The 18,231-nt window shown below is 37.1% G+C and overlaps 1 long non-coding RNA gene across 1 annotated transcript; it reads right to left on the reverse strand.

The window, feature by feature from the left end:
• Nucleotides 1–3,454: 3,454 nt before the first annotated feature.
• Nucleotides 3,455–15,510, reverse strand: LOC129638530 (uncharacterized). The gene is made up of 3 exons (XR_008707886.1): nucleotides 14,494–15,510; nucleotides 10,794–10,861; nucleotides 3,455–5,020 (listed from the first exon to the last, which is right to left on the reverse strand). It is a non-coding gene; the product is annotated as an uncharacterized LOC129638530 (long non-coding RNA).
• Between the last annotated feature and the right edge of the window lie 2,721 nt (nucleotides 15,511–18,231).

Genomic DNA, 18,231 nt, shown 5'->3' on the forward strand with positions numbered 1-18,231 from the left:
TCCTTGTTAATTTTCTGTTTAGTTGATCTATCCATAGGTGTGAGTGGGGTATTAAAGTCTCCCACTATTATTGTGTTATTGTTAATTTCTTCTTTCATACTTGTTAGCATTTGTCTTACATGCTGTGGTGCTCCCGTGTTGGGTGCATATATAATTGTTATATCTTCTTCTTGGATTGATCCTTTGATCATTATGTAGTGACCATCTTTGTCTCTTTTCACAGTCTTTGTTTTAAAGTCTATTTTATCTGCTATGAGTATTGTTACTCCTGCTTTCTTTTGGTCCCTATTTGCATGGAAAATCTTTTTCCAGCCCTTCACTTTCAGTCTGTATGTGTCCCCTGTTTTGAGGTGGGTCTCTTGTAGACAACATATGTAGGGGTTTTGTTTTTGTATCCATTCAGCCAGTCTTTGTCTTTTGGTTGGGGCATTCAACACATTTACGTTTAAGGTAATTACTGATAAGTATGATCCCGTTGCCATTTACTTTATTGTTTTGTGTTCTAATTTATACACCATTTTTGTGTTTCCTGTCTAGAGAATATCCTTTAGTATTTGTTGGAGAGCTGCTTTGGTGGTGCAGAATTCTCTCAGCTTTTGCTTGTCTGAAAAGCTTTTGATTTCTCCTTCATACTTGAATGAGATCCTTGCTGGGTACAATAATCTGGGCTGTAGGTTATTTTCTTTCATCATTTTAAGTATGTCTTGCCATTCCCTCCTGGCTTGAAGAGTTTCTATTGAAAGATCAGCTGTTATCCTTATTGGTCTTCCCTTGTGTGTTATTTGTTGTTTTTCCCTTGCTGCTTTTAATATTTGTTCTTTGTGTTTGATCTTTGTTAATTTGATTAATATGTGTCTTGGGGTGTTTCGCCTTGGGTTTATCCTGTTTGGGACTCTCTGGGTTTCTTGGACTTGGGTGATTATTTCCTTCCCCATTTTAGGGAAGTTTTCAACTATTATCTCCTCAAGTATTTTCTCATGGTCTTTCTTTTTGTCTTCTTCTTCTGGGACCCCTATGATTCGAATGTTGTAGCGTTTAATATTGTCCTGGAGGTCTCTGAGATTGGCCTCATTTCTTTTAATTCGTTTTTCTTTTGTCCTCTCTGATTCATTTATTTCTACCATTCTATCTTCTAATTCACTAATCCTATCTTCTGCCTCTGTTATTCTACTATTTGTTGCCTCCAGAGTGTTTTTAATTTCACTTATTGCATTATTCATTATATATTGACTCTTATTTATTTCTTCTAAGTCCTTGTTAAACCTTTCTTGCATCTTCTCAATCCTTGCCTCCAGGCTATTTATCTGTGATTCCATTTTAATTTCAAGATTTTGGATCAATTTCACTATCATTATTTGGAATTCTTTATCAGGTAGATTCCCTATCTCTTCCTCTTTGGTTTGGTTTGGTGGGCATTTATCCTGTTCCTTTATCTGCTGGGTATTCCTCTGTCTCTTCATCTTGTTTAAATTGTTGAGTTTGGGGTGTCCTTTCTGTATTCTGGCAGTTTGTGGAGTTCTCTTTATTGTGGCATTTCCTCGCTGTGTGTGGGTTTGTACAGGTGGCTTGTCAAGGTTTCCTGGTTAGGGAAGCTTTTGTCGATGTTCTGGTGGATGGAGCTGTATTTCTTCTCTCTGGAGTGTAATGAAATGTCCAGTAATGACTTATGAGATGTCTATGGTTTTGGGGTGACTTTGGGCAGCCTGTATCTTGAAGCTCAGGGCTGTGTTCCTTTGTTGCTGGAGAATTTGCTTGGTATGTCTTGCTCTGGAACTTGTTGGCCCTTGTGTGGTGCTTGGTTTCAGTGTTGGTATGGAGGCGTTTGATGAGCTCCTGTCAATTAATGTTCCTTGGAGTCAGGAGTTCCCTGGAGTCAGGGTTTGGACTTAAGCCTCCTACTTCCAGTTATCGGTCTTATTTTTACAGTAGTTTCAAAACTTCTCCTTCTATACAGCACCATTGATAAAACATCTATGTTAAAGATGAAAAGTTTCTCTACTCTGAGGGTCACTCAGAGAGGTTCACAGCGTTACATGGAGAAGAGAAGTGGGAGGAGGGAGTTAGAGGTGACCCAAATGAGATGAGGTGGAATCAATAGTGGAGAGAGTGGGCTAGCCAGTAGTCACTTCCTTATGTGCACTCCACAACTGGACCGCTCAGAGATGTTCACGGAGTTATACAAAGAAGAGAAGAAGGAGGCAGGAGACAGAGGTGGCCCGAAGGATAAAAGGGGGAAATGAAAAGGAGGGAGACAGATCCAGCCAGTAATCAGTTCCCTAAGTGTTCTCCACCGTCTGGAACACACAGAAATTCACAGAGTTGGGTAGAGTAGAGAGGGGTTAGGGAGGAGATACAGGTGACCTGGTGGAGAAAATGGAGAGTCCAAAGGGAGAGGGAGCAGTCAAGCCAGTAATCTCGTACCCTAGTGAAAACTGGGTCCTGAAGATTGGGTTCTTAAAGGTACAAAATTGGTAACAAATACATAAAAGCAAAAATTAAAAATCTAGAGTTTGGAATTTCAAAAATGTGATGTTAATGAAAAGAAGAAGGAAAAGAAAGAGAGAAAAAACGAACAATGAAAAACAAACAAGGTCGCAAAAATTATAAAGAAACTACAGGTACAAAATTTATAACTAATACCAAAAAGCAAAAATTTAAAATCTAGAGTAGAGGTTGGAATTTCAAAAATACAACGTTAAAAAAAAAAAAAAAAAAAAGAAGAAGAAAAATAAAGAGAGAAAACAAACAAACCAACAAAAACAATGTCACAAAAATTATAAAGAAAATACAGGTACAAAATTGATATCAAATGCCAAAAAGCATAAATTAAAAATCTTGAGTACAGTTTGGAATTGCAGATATACAATGTTATATAAAAGAAGAAGAGAAAGAAACAGAGGGAAAAAAAAGAAAAAAAAAGTCACAGAAATTATAAAAAAAAACTATAGGTACAAAATTGATAACATATACCAAAAGGCTAAAATTAAAAATCTAGAGTAGAGTTTGGAATTTCAAAAATACAATGTTAAAAAAAAAGAGGAAGAAGAAAAATAAAGAGAGAAAACAAACAAACCAACAAAAACAATGTCGCAAAAATTATAAAGAAAATACAGGTACAAAATTGATATCAAATACCAAAAAGCATAAATTAAAAATCTTGAGTAGAGTTTGGAATTGCAGATATACGATGTTATATAAAAGAAGAAGAGAAAGAAACAGAGAAAAAAAAGTCACAGAAATTATGAAAAAAACTATAGGTACAAAATTGATAACATATACCAAAAGGCTAAAATTAAAAATCTAGAGTAGAGTTTGAAATTTCAAAAATACAATGTTAAAGAAAAGAAGAAAAAGAAAAAAAAAAGACACGGTCAAAAAATTATAATATATATATATGAAGTTTGCTGAAGAAGAAAAAAAAATAGGGTCTTTTTTTTTTTTTTGCAAAGTAATAGTTATAAAAGTGAAAATTAAAGGACAATAGAGGACTTAAAATTAAAAAAAAAGAAAGAAAGATTGATCGTAAAAGTAGTAAAAATATATCTAGGTCTTTCTCTGGTTTTGTTGTGAGTATTGTGGGTTCAGTTCATTTTAGGCTAGTTCCTTAGTCCGACTTATATTTCTCAAGATCTATAGGCCCCTTCCTATGTAATCCGTAGTAACCACAGGGTTTTAATCTATGGCCTGTAGCTTCCAAGGCGTTTCCCTCTGTTATAGCTTCTTCTGTTTGCTGGTCTCTTCAGTGTCTGGTTCCCGCCCTGACACAAAGGGGACGGTTGAGGACACTATTTTTTTTTTTTTTTTTTTTTTAGGCTCACTTGTTCAGCCGTGCTGTGGGGAGGGAGGGAGGGGTGCTGCAAACAGATAACACTGGCGTGCGCTCGCAGTACCTCAGCCACACTGGGTCTGCTCCCGCTCACGGCGCGTGTAGCCTCTCTGCCCACACTGCTCGGGCTTTAGGTTGTTCCGCCGGGAACAATCAGAGTCCGGCCCTGGGCTGAGCTCCCAGGTCCAAGCCACTCAGGTTCGGGCACTCGGGTAGTCCTCAGAGGTGCAGACTCGGTTGGGTCTGCGTTTTGTGTTCTTCCCAGATCCGAGCAGCTCAGGTGATGAGGTGTTCGGCGGGCGCCAATGCTGCAACTTATTGCCTCCCCGCCACTCGGTTATCTGGGTGTAAAAACCGGCGCACCTTCTCAGGCAGATGTTGACCGTCCAGACCCCCAAGAAATTTTAGTTAGCAAAGAAGCCTGCTTACAGTTTTATAGATAGTGTCTCTCTGGGGCTGCGATTGCCCCCTTCCGGCTCTGGCTGCCTGTCACCGGAGGGGGAAGGTCTGCAGCTGGCTATCTCTGTTCAGTCCTTTGTTCTGTGCGCGGGCCTGGCGGTGTCTTAGGTTAGGGCTGGCTTTTCGCGTGGTAGATATCCCACAGTCTGGTTTGCTAGCCCAAATTATTTCGCTCAGATAGCGCTCAGAACATTCGGCCCGATTCTTACTCTAAGGGACACATCCCGCGCTGCACTTCCCTGCCCAGCCCCCGCTTGCTAATGCCGTGTGCAGGCGTCTGTGCTGCTTCTCCACTGGGGGAGTTACCGTAGGGCTCACAATCTGCGATTTTTAATTGTTTATTTTCTTTTTTTTTCCTCCCTTTTATGTTGCCCTCTGTGCTTCCAAAGCTCGGCACAGATTCGGCAGTGAGAGGGTTTCCTGGTGTTTGGAAACTTGTCTCTTTTTAAGACTCCCTTCCCGGGACAGAACTCCGTCCCTCCCTCTTTTGTCTCTTTTTTTGTCTTTTATATTTTTTCCTACCTCCTTTCGAAGAGTTGGGCTGCTTTTCTGGGTGCCTGATGTCCTCTGCCGGCATTCAGAAGTTGTTTTGTGGAATTTACTCGACGTTTAAATGCTCTTTTGATGAATTTGTGGGGGAGAAAGTGTTCTCCCCGTCCTACTCCTCCGCCATCTTGGCTCCTCCCCTTTCTCAAGTTTTAATTGTGTAAAACTTTACTCATTTGAATTGACCTGCTAATTAAGGTTGTAAAAATAACTTGCTGAATCAAACCACATTTATTTTGATTATTCCCATCCTGGCTTTTTTCATATTTTCATTATTATTTCAAATATGCATTTAATTTTTGTTTTCATGGTAATTTCAGCCAACTTACCTTCATTTAGATCACTTTGTACAAGAAAATGAATTATCTCATTGTTTTATCCATTTGATTGATTTCTGCTATTGTATATACTTTTGAACTGTCCCAGGTCTTTTCTGAGCTTCTCTATTATTTTTTCTGAACTTTTATCACAGATTCACCTATCATTGTTTTATATGCTCACTTTCTTTCTCTTAGATACTTGACCATCTCCCTGCTTATTATTTAACTAGAGAAATTAAATGGAGAGAGAAAAATAGTTCAATTTAATCTCCAAATTTCTTCCTGTCCTCTCTGCTTTTATAGTGTTTTTCATAAAGTATTGCTTCAATATGAAAAAATAATTCTCATTTAATTATTACATATTCATTTATTTTGTAACCATCATTAACACAATACTTCACACATAGTTGGTTAGAAATGAATGGATGTATCCATAGTTTCTTAAAGTAATAAAAAGTCCTATTCTCACTGAGTCAAGTTCTCATTTGCTTTACCTTAAACTCCCTGAGTCTAAAAAATGAGAGAGAAAGAGGGAGGGAGGAGGGAAGAGAGAGATATCAAGCATTGCTTAGAAAAAGTTTTCTTAAAGAGCAAATGAGAGAATGAATATATATATATATGTATTTCTAAGAAAGAGAATAAAAATATATACATATATATAATATCAAGCATTGCCTAGAGTTTGCTTTAAGAGCAAATGAGAGAATGAATATATATATTTTTCTAAGAAAGAAAGAAAACTCTTAGAGTTTGCTAAAGTTGACTCAAGTGTCAGGTAATGTCAGGTAATTTTTTTCTGGAATAGATTTTACATTTAGCAAAAGGTATCTAATGTAAAAATATTCTATGTTTGAAAGTCGTTCATTATCATTGACCTTACACAGAAACCTCATGGAAATGAATACAGTTTTCTGAAGTCATTTTTAGATGTAGTCAAATTATATCAGGTCATATACCTTGAAAGTTAACACACTGATAATTTCATTTAATTTCAATGGTCAAAAAACATCTTTATCTAGAAAAGGGCATCTGGGAAAAACAAAAAATTAAATATACTTGTATCATGCTTAACTTTGTAGGAAAAAAGTCTAACTTATCTCAAGAAGTAAATATTATATAATAATGAAATAATAAATAATGTTTACAGTAATACAGTCTTATCTCCAAAAATGAATTTTCAAGTGATTTTTTTTTTCTAAGTCACATCAGTCGTGTCCGACTCTGTGCGACCCCATAGACGCCAGCCCAACAGGCTCCTCTGTCCCTGGGATTCTCCAGGCAAGACCACTGGAGTGGGTTGCCATTTCCTTCTCCAATCATGAAAGTGAAAAGTGAAAGTGTCCAACTCTTAACGACCCCATGGACTGCAGCCCACCAGGCTCTTCCATCCATGGGATTTTCCAGGCGAGAGTACTGGAGTGGGGTGCCATTGCTTTCTCCTTTCAAGTGATTATACAATATAAATAAATAGCTGTAGCTCAATGAAATTTAGAGGCGTATAGCTTCAAGGTAATTCAATTAGTTGCTATGTCTTTTGTCATGCTTCTTGATTTTTAAGATATTAGTTTAAAACAGAAATATTTTCATACATTTTCCATAACCTGATTGCTCTTTCATTTCAAAATAAGGATGGAATGGAACCAGAAAAAATAATCATCTTGTAAAAAATATTCAATTGTGATATTTTATGTTTTTAAAAATCACTGATGTTTTAGGATATTTATCTAAATTACCTTTCACTTCTAATTGTTTGAATCTTTATTTGCTGGTAATCAACAGCAGGTTACATGCATAAAACCTGTTATAATAAGAATATGGGCAAAACTTTTCTACTTGATTAATAATGCGTGCAAATTCAACAATGCACTCTGAAAATGCATTTTTATAACCTACATGTAATATGGAAAGCATTTAGTGCTATGAACAAGTAACCAATTTTAACAAATAGAAAAATCTGTTTTAATGTGATAAGTCTACTTCCCTTAGAATATAGTTTATCTAGAACAGGCATGAATATATTTCTATACATTATGACCCACCTAATCAAATTCTTCAGGAGAGGTAATTATTTTATTTTTCAACTTGTATAGTTTATAATTTCCATTAAAAACTGATTATTGATAACTATAGTTTAGAACTCCTGAAGAATAAGCTAATAGCTTGTTCTTTTCTTTTGATACTTTCTGTATAACTACTGGCCCTTGTCAATTAATTCATCATGCTCTGAAGATTTAATCCATCTAGGCTAAAGACCAAGGTACCTTGGTTTAAATTCTCTTCATTACTATTGGCAAGGCCCTTGATTTACTTATCTGTGAATTTCTAGGACATAGAATAGTATATATTAGTTTATCATTAAATGTTACTGAGTGAATTAGATTAATTAGTTCCTTTCAGCAGGCAATTATAGAGCACTTGTTATTCTGTCTCGGAATTCCTATTACATTTCTTATTTGTACTGTTTGATTACTATTTTAATACATACCTTATCTTATGATTGTTTCCCTAGATAGTTTAACACTTTATTTTATTCATATGCAACTTATCAACAGAATTAAATTATATGTTCCTTGTAGTCAGGAATCAGGTCACTCTTTTTATTTGACCCTTTCATAAAGCCAGCACATAAACACACAATAAATATTTTGCTGATTAATCTGAACAGATTGAGAGAACATGGGGAAAATGCTGCCATATTGTCTTATACCACTCAACAAAAGAACACATGCTTTAAGGGAATATAAATATATCTGTGCTATAAAGTAAAAATAAATTTTACTCAAGAATGTCAATAATGCTGAAAACAAACCTTGCATAAAATAGTTTGTTTAAAAGAATTAATCAGTGTTGGGGGGTGAGTCTTCCATTTTTTATCTTGCAGAATATACTTGCTTCGTAAATTTTGAGTTTGGATTTTATTTGAAATTGAGTTATAAATATGCTTATTACCTAATTTATATCATGAATAATATCTTGCTCTTCTGTGCCTACTTTCCAACTAATATCAAGACTAGACAGCAGTATGTGTGCACTTTGTCTTATGTTTATGACCTAATGTTTCTTCATTTGTTTACCAAAGAAGTTTCAATAATGTGAAAGTAATGTATTAGTGTACAGAGTTATTCCATGCATATTTTAATTACCCAATGCCAAGCCTGGAGATTCAAAGCATAGACTTTATACATTTAAACCTAGTAGGTTTATAAGAGTGCATAGCATCTATAATCTCCTAGGATACCCCAGCATGATACTCAGCAACAACAGTAGATAAGATTTACTTAATTTTTTAATTCTGCCGAAATCAGTCAGTACTTAACACTTTTCAAGAAATCTAATTATAAATAAACCATCTATTTCTCATATCTCTATTCACATTCTGCCCTCATTTTGGCTTCTGGTACTCTCAAAACCCTAAGTTATTCAGGGACCACTACTGTAATGAATAACTGTGGGTTTTCTCTTGACTTTTGCATAAATCTCCCAAGCAAGTACACAATCAACCAAGTCTTACATTCCCTAGGTTTCATCAATGAGACAAGATTTAATTTGGTTTAACAAATTAATTTAATTAACAAGGTTTAATTTGCCAGTTATTCTTCAGTGCAATCTGCCTGCAATGCGGGAGACCTGGGTTCAACCCCTGGGTTGGCAAGATCCCCTGCAGAAGGGAATGGCAAGCCACTGCAGTATTCTTGCCTGGAGAATTCCATGGACAGAGGAGCCTGGCAGGCTACAGTCCTTGAGTTGCAAAGAGTTGGACATGACTGAAAGACTAACACTGTAGTAGTCAGCTTTTAGATCTTTCAGAATCTTACTGCAAACTAATTAGCCATTTCAAAGTGTTTAACTGTATGCAATGAATGTTTATGTATTTTACAGTCAATATGTTGCTTCATTCTATACTTATTTTTCTTTACCTGCAGTTATCTTCCTCTTTGTGGCTAAAACAAATGCTGAAGTAATATACTGGCAGCATTTTTCAATATTCTCTGGGAATATGAGAGGAAGAGACTGCCTTTTTGAAATAACAAAGCATCTTACTACCTCACTTAGTACTTCTTAATTTGATACTTACCACACCCATGTTAGAGAATGTTGACAAATATATAGAGTTACTGAATATTTTGATAAATTTTGTTTACATAGGTGTGGCATAAAATTACATCCTTCTTTACCTGGAAAAAAAAACTCAGTATGCCCTAAACTGTACTCAATTTACTTTCATATGCAAATACTTTCATAACCTAGAGTCAATTTGAGGTGATTCACTTCTATAGTATGTTCTATCTATCTATCATCTATCTACCTGTCAACACACACATCAAGATGTAGATCACATATATATAGAAAGAAATTGTTCCCTTGATTTAAGACTTGAAATAAAATCAAGATTTAAGATGAGTAAATAATTCAAAAATAACTTTATAGGTCTTTGCACAAATAATATATCTTAGGGGTTTTATATTATAATGAATAATGAAATGCACTTTTTTTTCACCTAAATGACTATGCTGTGTATGCAAAGTCCATTATATATGAAAAAGACAAATAACCTGAACTTATGGTGGTAATAACTCACATAGTCTATTAAATAATGCTGATTGTGCTAGAAGGAGAACACCTCTTACCATTTTTGAAATGGTCAACCAATCAGACACTATATCTATTCTGTTTGGGGAATAAGTGAGGAATCACAGGGAGTAAGGGAGAAAAATCAATCTAAAATAAAATGTGCACCAGCCCCAAGCATCCAGTATCATGCATCGAACCTGACCTGGCAACTCGTTTCATGATATTTGGCAAAACTAATACAATTATGTAAAGTTTAAAAATAAAATAAAATTTAAAAAAATAAATAAATTAAAAAAAAAGAAAAAGAAAAAAAATAAAATAAAATGTGTACAATAGCATTACCTTTTATTTAAAGTACTTGCATAAGCAACAAGAAAATCATGATACTTAATGTAAATTTCCCAACTATAAAGAGACTAATCACATGAAAAAGTGCTATGAAGTTGGGGGGCACCTATTCAGACCATAGCAGATATGTAGTTGCATTCCATGTGAAGCTTCAAGTGAATATATATGGCAAGAAGAGGATCAAAAATAATTGACATTTGTGCTTGTAATTTTCATCCAAATCTCTCAGACAAGTCAATGAAACCAAACACACATTAAAAAAAAATCATTTCCATTTCCCTGTGGAAGTTTTTGTTTTGCTTGTGGTGTTGGTGGATTATTAGTAGTAGTGTTAGTTGCTCAGTCGTGTCCAACTCTTTGGGACCCCACAGACTATTGCCCACCAGGCTCCTCTGTCCATGCAAGAATCCTCTGTCCAGGCAAGAATACTGGAGTGGGTAGCCATTCCCTCCTCCAGAGGATCTTCCCGACCCAGGGATCAAACCCAGGTCCCCTGCATTGCAGGCAAATTCTTTACCATTTGAGCTAAAGGAAAGCTCCACTGGTGGATTAGTTTCATATGATACTAAGATCTCTGAAATCACAGGGTTATCTTCCAAATTTAACAATCACCAACTAAGGAAAAAGTGTTTCTAACAAATCTGTTTGCTTTTAATTATTGATTTACTATGTTGGCCTTTCTCCAGAAGATAAACGGGAAGGAGAGTGCTAAGTCAACTTACCTTGTATGTATTTTTATCAGTTGAGCCAGAAGGACAGGTTGGATCTTTGTCTCAGCAGGTAAGACTCTCTAGGAAGAAGAATCACAGGAGATCAGGAGGGGAGGAGACAAGCTATTTACTAAGGTCGTAATTAGTAAACAATCGGGGGAATATCTGATTAGGTACATTGTGAAGACTGACAGCAGCAAAGGTCCAGGCCGTATAGGAAGTTAATGTCAAAAGACCAAACCTATGTGACAGGTAGAAATCCCAGCCATCAGGCAATCGTGTTATCAGTTGAGACTAGCTAGGTGTCTCTCTTCCTATTTGACGTATACCACCTATGTGGCTGCCACTGGCTGTGAAAGTCATCTCACTTTACCCAAGTACTTCAAGCGGCTTCAGAGCTTAAGATGCAGCTTTCCACAATGCTGGAAAGTGTTCAGTTTTCTACTGCTAATTTTCATGTAAATTGGTGGTTACATTTTAAAACAGCCTTATTGAGATATAATTTAAATATCTGTTTAGTTTTTAAATTAATTTGTATTAGAGTATAGTTGCTTCACAATGTGTTACTTTCTACTGTACAGCAAAATGAATTGGCCTTACATATACATATAATCCCACCCTTTTGGACTTCATTCCCACTCTGGTCACCACAGAACACTGAGTAGAGTTCCCTGTGCTATACAGTAGGTTATCAGTAGTTATCTAGTTTATGCATAAAGTCAGTAGTGTATATGTGTCAATCCCAATCTACCAATTCCTCCCACCACCTCACTTTCTGGCTTAGTTTTTTATATGCCTTTCTTCTTGGCACATATACCCTGTAAAAAACTAAAGGTCCCTTTCTTTCATTGTATCCATGACACATTTTCTCCTTTCCTTAAGAGAGAGTTTTCTTCTTAAAATGTATTCTTTACCTATCTGATATAATAGTTGTCAGTTTTCCATCTGTATCATTTACATTCTAATTATTTATTGGACTAAAGCCTGTTTATAAGGAAGGAGATATGTTCATCTGTTTCATGCTGCTGACAAAAGATTCATAGAGATGTAGGCAAAGCAACAGGTTCAGTTATCAATGAAATATAGTAAGGAAGGGGAAACATTAGAAATAAGATCTAATGGCCTAGAGACTAAGCAACAGATTGAAAGCACAAGCTAACGTTACGAATACCGAGCTCACTTCCGTCCTGAGCTTGTTCATTTTGCCTCAGCTGTTTCTGCAGAAATGGACTAAGCCATGCTAACCAACCTGCAGAGATCGTTGTGAGGAATGTCGCCAAAAATAATAAAATGTAAGCATCACTAATTTAATTTTCTAGAGAAATTGAAATGAAAAGCAAACCGAGTATCTAGGACATAGTTTTATTAAGTTTATGCAGAGAACAACCTTTCTAACAATCATCTTATTTCTCTTTATGATTATCTAATTTTATCATATTAGTGTTACCAAGGTGCCATATTATATAGGATGAGTAGAAAACCTGAACTCTGAGTAAAAATTACATCTTCGGTTTTATAATAACATGAGGCAATTCAAGATAGGTTTGTGTTTGGTTGTTTATATCAATATTGAACACATTGTGTTTCTTTTTCCTTCTAGTAGACTTTATTTTTAAGGTCATTTACATTAGAGTTTTTTTTCCCTAATGCATAACTATTTTTTTTTTAAAGTATAATCCATTGTACAGGCAAATTTTTAAACGTTTTGAAAAGAGTTTGAAAATATCTTAAATTCAATGAACAGCAATATTGGATACTAAAATGCATTGGGTAAATTATTTGTGATAGGGCTTTATTTTTAAAGCATGGTTCATATTTCAGAAAATGTACAGGAACTAAATTACTTCCCTACTTTTCCTGAACAACCTTTTACTGTCTTTTATTTTTTTACTTTTTACTTAAAATGTTACGCATCAATAGAGCTCTTTTACAACACTCCTGCATATGTTCATTTTCTACTGGATTTTATAGAATTCTATATAGTCTGTGGATTATTAAAATCACTGAGCTCTTTAAGTCAAAGTTTATTAATTCAGAGTGGACATATATTGAGGATGTGTGTGTGTTAAGTCACTTCATCCGTGTCCAACTCATTGTGACCCTATGGACTGTAGCCCACCAGGCTCCTCTGTCCACGGGATTCTTCAGGCAAGAATACTGGAGTGGATTGCCATGCCCTCCTCCAGGGGAACTTCCTGTCTCAGGAATTGGATCCACATTCTTTTACATCTCTTGCATTGGCAGGTGGTTCATTACCACTAGTGCCACCTGGGAAGCACTATGTTGAGGATGACTAAATAAAAATCAAAAGAAAGGTATGGGGCTTAGGAAATACTCTAAATTCCTTCACAAACAATAATGTTGTTCATTAGAAACTCCTATTTTTTCCCTTGAAAACTTTTTTTTTTTAATCATGCAAGATTTCTTAGCAATGCAACTGTCACATTATATCAGAACAGACAACTGAGATGATGGGGACTAATTTGACCTTGAAGAATGATTTCAAATATTCTGTAGTATACAATGCTATCTATTGTTAACACAGGCAAGATCCTTGCTAGTTACCTCAATCATTACTTGCTATCACTATATAATTATGAAAATAATTGAACAGTTGTACAATCTTATAATTTATGGAATTACTGAACTATTAATCATTTGTTTCTTGAGTTTTAAGCGAACTTTGGGCTCTACTGAATAAATAGAGGTAAACATAATGTCACATTCTGTGGAGCTTAATATATTCAAACCTTTAAGCAACAATTCTGTTATACTTCTGTTCTCTTTGTTTTTTGTGAATCTATTGTATGTTTTTGATTTGTGGTTGTAAGCAACAATTCTAAATAGTAGATTAGGAGATAATCTGAAAATAATACTATCGTTTATAGAATGTGTTGCTTTTTAACAAGAAAGATCTCTAGAAAACAATAACATATTAATTATAGCAGTGCACTGGGGGCGGGGTCGGGGGTCGGGGAGGGGCAGGTCCTGTGGATCTGTCTCTTGCTTCAATAGTGTTTCCATGTTAGAGACCCAGAGACGACCCTTGCTCCAGCCTCCCACAACCCTCCAACATTTTTTTCCAATGTTCCAACCTCGAATCAGCAGTCACTTAGACATCCTTGGCCTCCAGGACCAGCCAACACCATTTTTTGAGCTTAACTCCTTTAATACCTGATCAACTATTAAGCTCCCAGACTCCTCAGAATTATTACATTGAGCAGGAGGCTGCCATCAACATCTGGGTCACCCTACACTTATTTCTCTCTGGGCTGCCATTTCCACCACGGAGGATGTGACTCTGGACATGTTGGCCACTTTTCTGCGAATTGGCCAAGGAGAAGCACAAGGGCACCCAGCGTCTCTAGAAGATACAAAACCAGCGCAGTGTCAGCGTCGTCTTTCAGGAGGCACAGAAGACGTCCCAGGATGAGTGGGATAAGACCCAAAACGCTATGGAAGCTGCCATTCTCATGAAGAACCTGAGCCTGGACCTGTGGACCTGTATGCCCTAGGTTCTGCCCGAGCAAACCTCCATCCCTGTGACTTTCTGGAGAGGCGCCTCTTGGAGTAACAGGTGAAACTCATGAAGTAGATTAACACCACCTGATCGGCCCCAATCCCCCACCCCCGCAGGCTGCCTAAGTTGTGTTGGGGGCGGTGAGCAGAGCCAGTAGCTGAAACTCAAGTAAATGGCAACCACGTGACTAACCTCCGCAGGCTGGCTGGTCCCCTGGATGGGCTGGGCGAATCTCTCTTTGAAAGGTTCACCAGGAGCTTCCGGAGCCCAGCAGTCTTTGAGAAGTCCCCCTGGTGTCAGGGCTGCAGCCTGAAGCCCCTCCCTGCAGCCACTAGGTAGCTTTTTAACCACCCTGGAGCCCTCTCCCAAGCCTTGCACCAAATGAAAACAATAAACTTATTTGCAGCCAGAAAAAGAAAAAAAAAAAAAAGATAATTTACACATGACTTTAAATCTGCTCTTTCTGAAAGGATACCTGGTTTCTGTCTTTGTTTTCCTGAGATACTGAGAATAAGACAAGTAAATTTTGGAGAAGAGGATTTCCTTAGCTGTGTCTCATTTTTTAGAAAATATCTGTTACTGAACCTATTTGTAATCTGGCTTAAACAAGTGAATTATTAATCTAACAGGAGCAAAGACCAGGCATCTATTGTGGGAAACTAACTTTTAAAATTTCTCAAGCCAACACTCAAAGCTTACTCTTTCCTTCCAGTGTCTTATAAAAAAGGTATACTCAAATATATACTGACTTGTATTTTGAGGAGTCTAAGCTAAATGAAAAAAGGACTACTTCACGGGACTTTGGAAAGCTTATGAGAATAAGTTATGTTATTTATTACATGTTGAGGCCGTTGAAAGTGGAACTGGAGCTGGGAATTAGATGGCATTGAAGTCAAATGCACCATTAATTTCTTGGAAGCTGGGGAATTAAATTGGACGCAATTAGTTTTTCTCAGTGTTGTGAGCACAGATTGCACACAGACCCCCTTTCTAAATGTGTGTCACAGACCCAAGGCAGCTATGGAAGGACAAGTCAAAGTGTATGTCCTGATCATGAGCCAGTCACTTGTCCTTTCTTTGGAAGGAATGATGCTAAAGCTGAAACTCCAGTACTTTGGCCACCTCATGTGAACAGTTGACTCATTGGAAAAAGACTCTGAAGCTGGGAGGGATTGGGGGCAGGAGGAGAAGGGGACGACAGAGGATGAGATGGCTGGATGGCATCACTGACTAGATGGATGTGAGTCTCATTGAACCCCGGGAGTTGGTGATGGACAGGGAGGCCTGGCGTGCTGCAATTCATGGGGTTGCAAAGAGTCGGACACGACTGAGCGACTGAACTGAACTGAATGACATATAAGGACTTCCCAGGTGGCTAAGTGGTAAAGAACCCACCTGCCAATGCAGGATATGCAGGTTCGATCTCTGGGTAGGGAATATTGCCCCCTGGAGAAGGAAATAGCAACCCACTCCAGTATTCTTGCCTGGGAAATCCCATGGACAGAGAAGCCTGGTGGGCTACAGTCCATGGGGGTCACAAAGTGTTGGAAATGACTGAGCGACTAAACACCACCAACAGCAATGATGACACATAATAGGGTGTTTAAACATTTCTAGAAATACACAAACTGTTTAAATGTTTGTATTTAAATAATTTTAGCTAAATTCATTTTACATACTTTCTTCTTATGTATGGCAAAATTTACTTTCTTTTGTTAAAAAATATCACCTATATCTGCTCAATTGGAAGACAGGACATACTAGAACTTCATTGATAATGAAGAACAGTATATGCATATATTCAGAATATAAACACTACCTTAGATTTATTAAGTATAGTAAATAAAGGAAGGGTTTTAATAGATTCTCAATAAAAAGTCTTATCATTTTTTTCTTTCTCAGAATTTTTTCTGAATGAGAATGATAATGGGTTTATCCTCCTAACATAGATGCCTAGCCTGTGCTCCTTTTAGAGTAAAATACATCCTCTTAACAGAAGCCTTCCACAATAGGTTTGACAGTACTTTCTGAACACATTTTAACAGTACTTGAAATTAATCATCCTAATTCAAAATGACAGGTACTCTGATTTACAATTCACCCACACATTTTTTTTAATTTTATTTTATTTTTAAACTTTACATAACTGTATTAGTTTTGCCAAATTATTTATCTCTCAGAGATGCTGTGAAGGAAACCAACCCCTAAAGGACCAAAATTCTATAATTATTTAAAAGATGTGTCAGTTCACTCAGTCGTGTTCAACTCTTTGCAACCCCATGAACTGCAGCACGCCAGGCCTCCCTGTCCATCACCAACTCCCGGAGTTTACACAAAATTGTGTCCATTGAGTCAGTGATGCCATCCAACCATCTCATCCTCTGTTGTCCCCTTCTCTTCCTGCCCTCAATCTATCCCAGCATCAGGGTCTTTTCAAATGAGTCAGCTCTTCCCATCAGGTGGCCAAAGTATTGGAGTTTCAGCTTCAACATCAGTCCTTCCAATGAACACCCAAGACTGATATCCTTTACAATGGACTGGTTGGATCTCCTTGCAGTCCAAGGTACTCTCAAGAGTCTTCTTTCTCCAACACCACAGTTCAAAAGCATCAATAATTTTGCACTCAGCTTTCTTTATAGTCCAACTATCACATCATTACATGACTACTGGAAAAATCATAGCCTTGACTACACAGACTTTTCTTGGCAAAGTAATGTCTCTGCTTTTCAATATGCTGGCTAGGTTGGTCATAACTTCAAGGAGTAAGCATCTATTAATTTCATGCCTGCAATCACCATCGGCAGTGATTTTAGAGCCCCCCAAAATAAAGTCAGCCACTGTTTACACTGTTTCCCCATCTATTTGCCATGAAGTGGTGGGACCGGATGCCATGATCTTAGTTTTCTGAATGTTAAGCTTTAAGCCAACTTTTTCACTCTCCTCTTTCATTTTCATCAAGAGGCTTTTTAGTTCTTATTTGCTTTCTGCCATAAGGGTTGTGTCATCTGCATATCTGAGGTTATTGATATTTCTCCCGGCAATCTTGATTCCAGCTTGTGTTTCTTCCAGCCCACCATTTCTCATGATGTATTCTGAATATAAATTAAATGTGCAGGGTGACAATATACAGCCTTGATGTACTCCTTTTCCTATTTGGAACCAGTCTGTTGTTCCATGTCCAGTTCTAACTGTTGCTTCCTGACCTGCATACAGGTTTCTCAAGAGGCAGGTCGGGTGGTCTGGTATTCCCATCTCTTTCAGAATTGTCCACAGTTTATTGTGATCCACACAGTCAAAGGCTTTGGCATAGTCAATAAAGCAGAAATAGATGTTTTTCTGGAACTCTCTTGCTTTTTCCATGATCCAGCGGATGTTGACAATTTGATCTCTGGTTCCTCTGCCTTTTCTAAAACCAGCTTGAACATCTGGAAGTTCATGGTTCATGTATTGCTGACGCCTGGCTTGGAGAATTTTGAGCATTACTTTACCAGCATGTGAGATGAGTGCAATTGTGTGGTAGTTGAGCATTCTTTGGCATTGCTTTTCTTTGGGATTGGAATGAAAACTGACTTTTTCCAGTCCTGCGGCCACTGCTGAGTTTTCCAAATTTGCTGGCATATTGAGTGCAGCAGTTTCACAGCATCATCTTTCAGGATTTGAAATAGCTCAACTGGAATTCCATCACCATCACTAGCTTTGTTTGTAGTGATGCTTCCTAAGGCCCACTTGACTTCATATTCCAGGATATCTGGCTCTTAGGTGAGTGATCACACCATCTTGATCTTGTGAAGATCTTTTTTGTACAGTTCTTGTATTCTTGTCACCTCTTCTTAATATCTTCTGATTCTGTTAGGTCCATACATTTTCTGTCCTTTTTGAGGCCATCTTTGCATGAAATATTCCCTTGGTATCTCTAATTTTCTTGAAGAG

Source organism: Bubalus kerabau, chromosome X, assembly GCF_029407905.1.
Source record: "Bubalus kerabau isolate K-KA32 ecotype Philippines breed swamp buffalo chromosome X, PCC_UOA_SB_1v2, whole genome shotgun sequence".
Classification (NCBI taxonomy): Eukaryota; Metazoa; Chordata; class Mammalia; order Artiodactyla; family Bovidae; genus Bubalus; species Bubalus kerabau.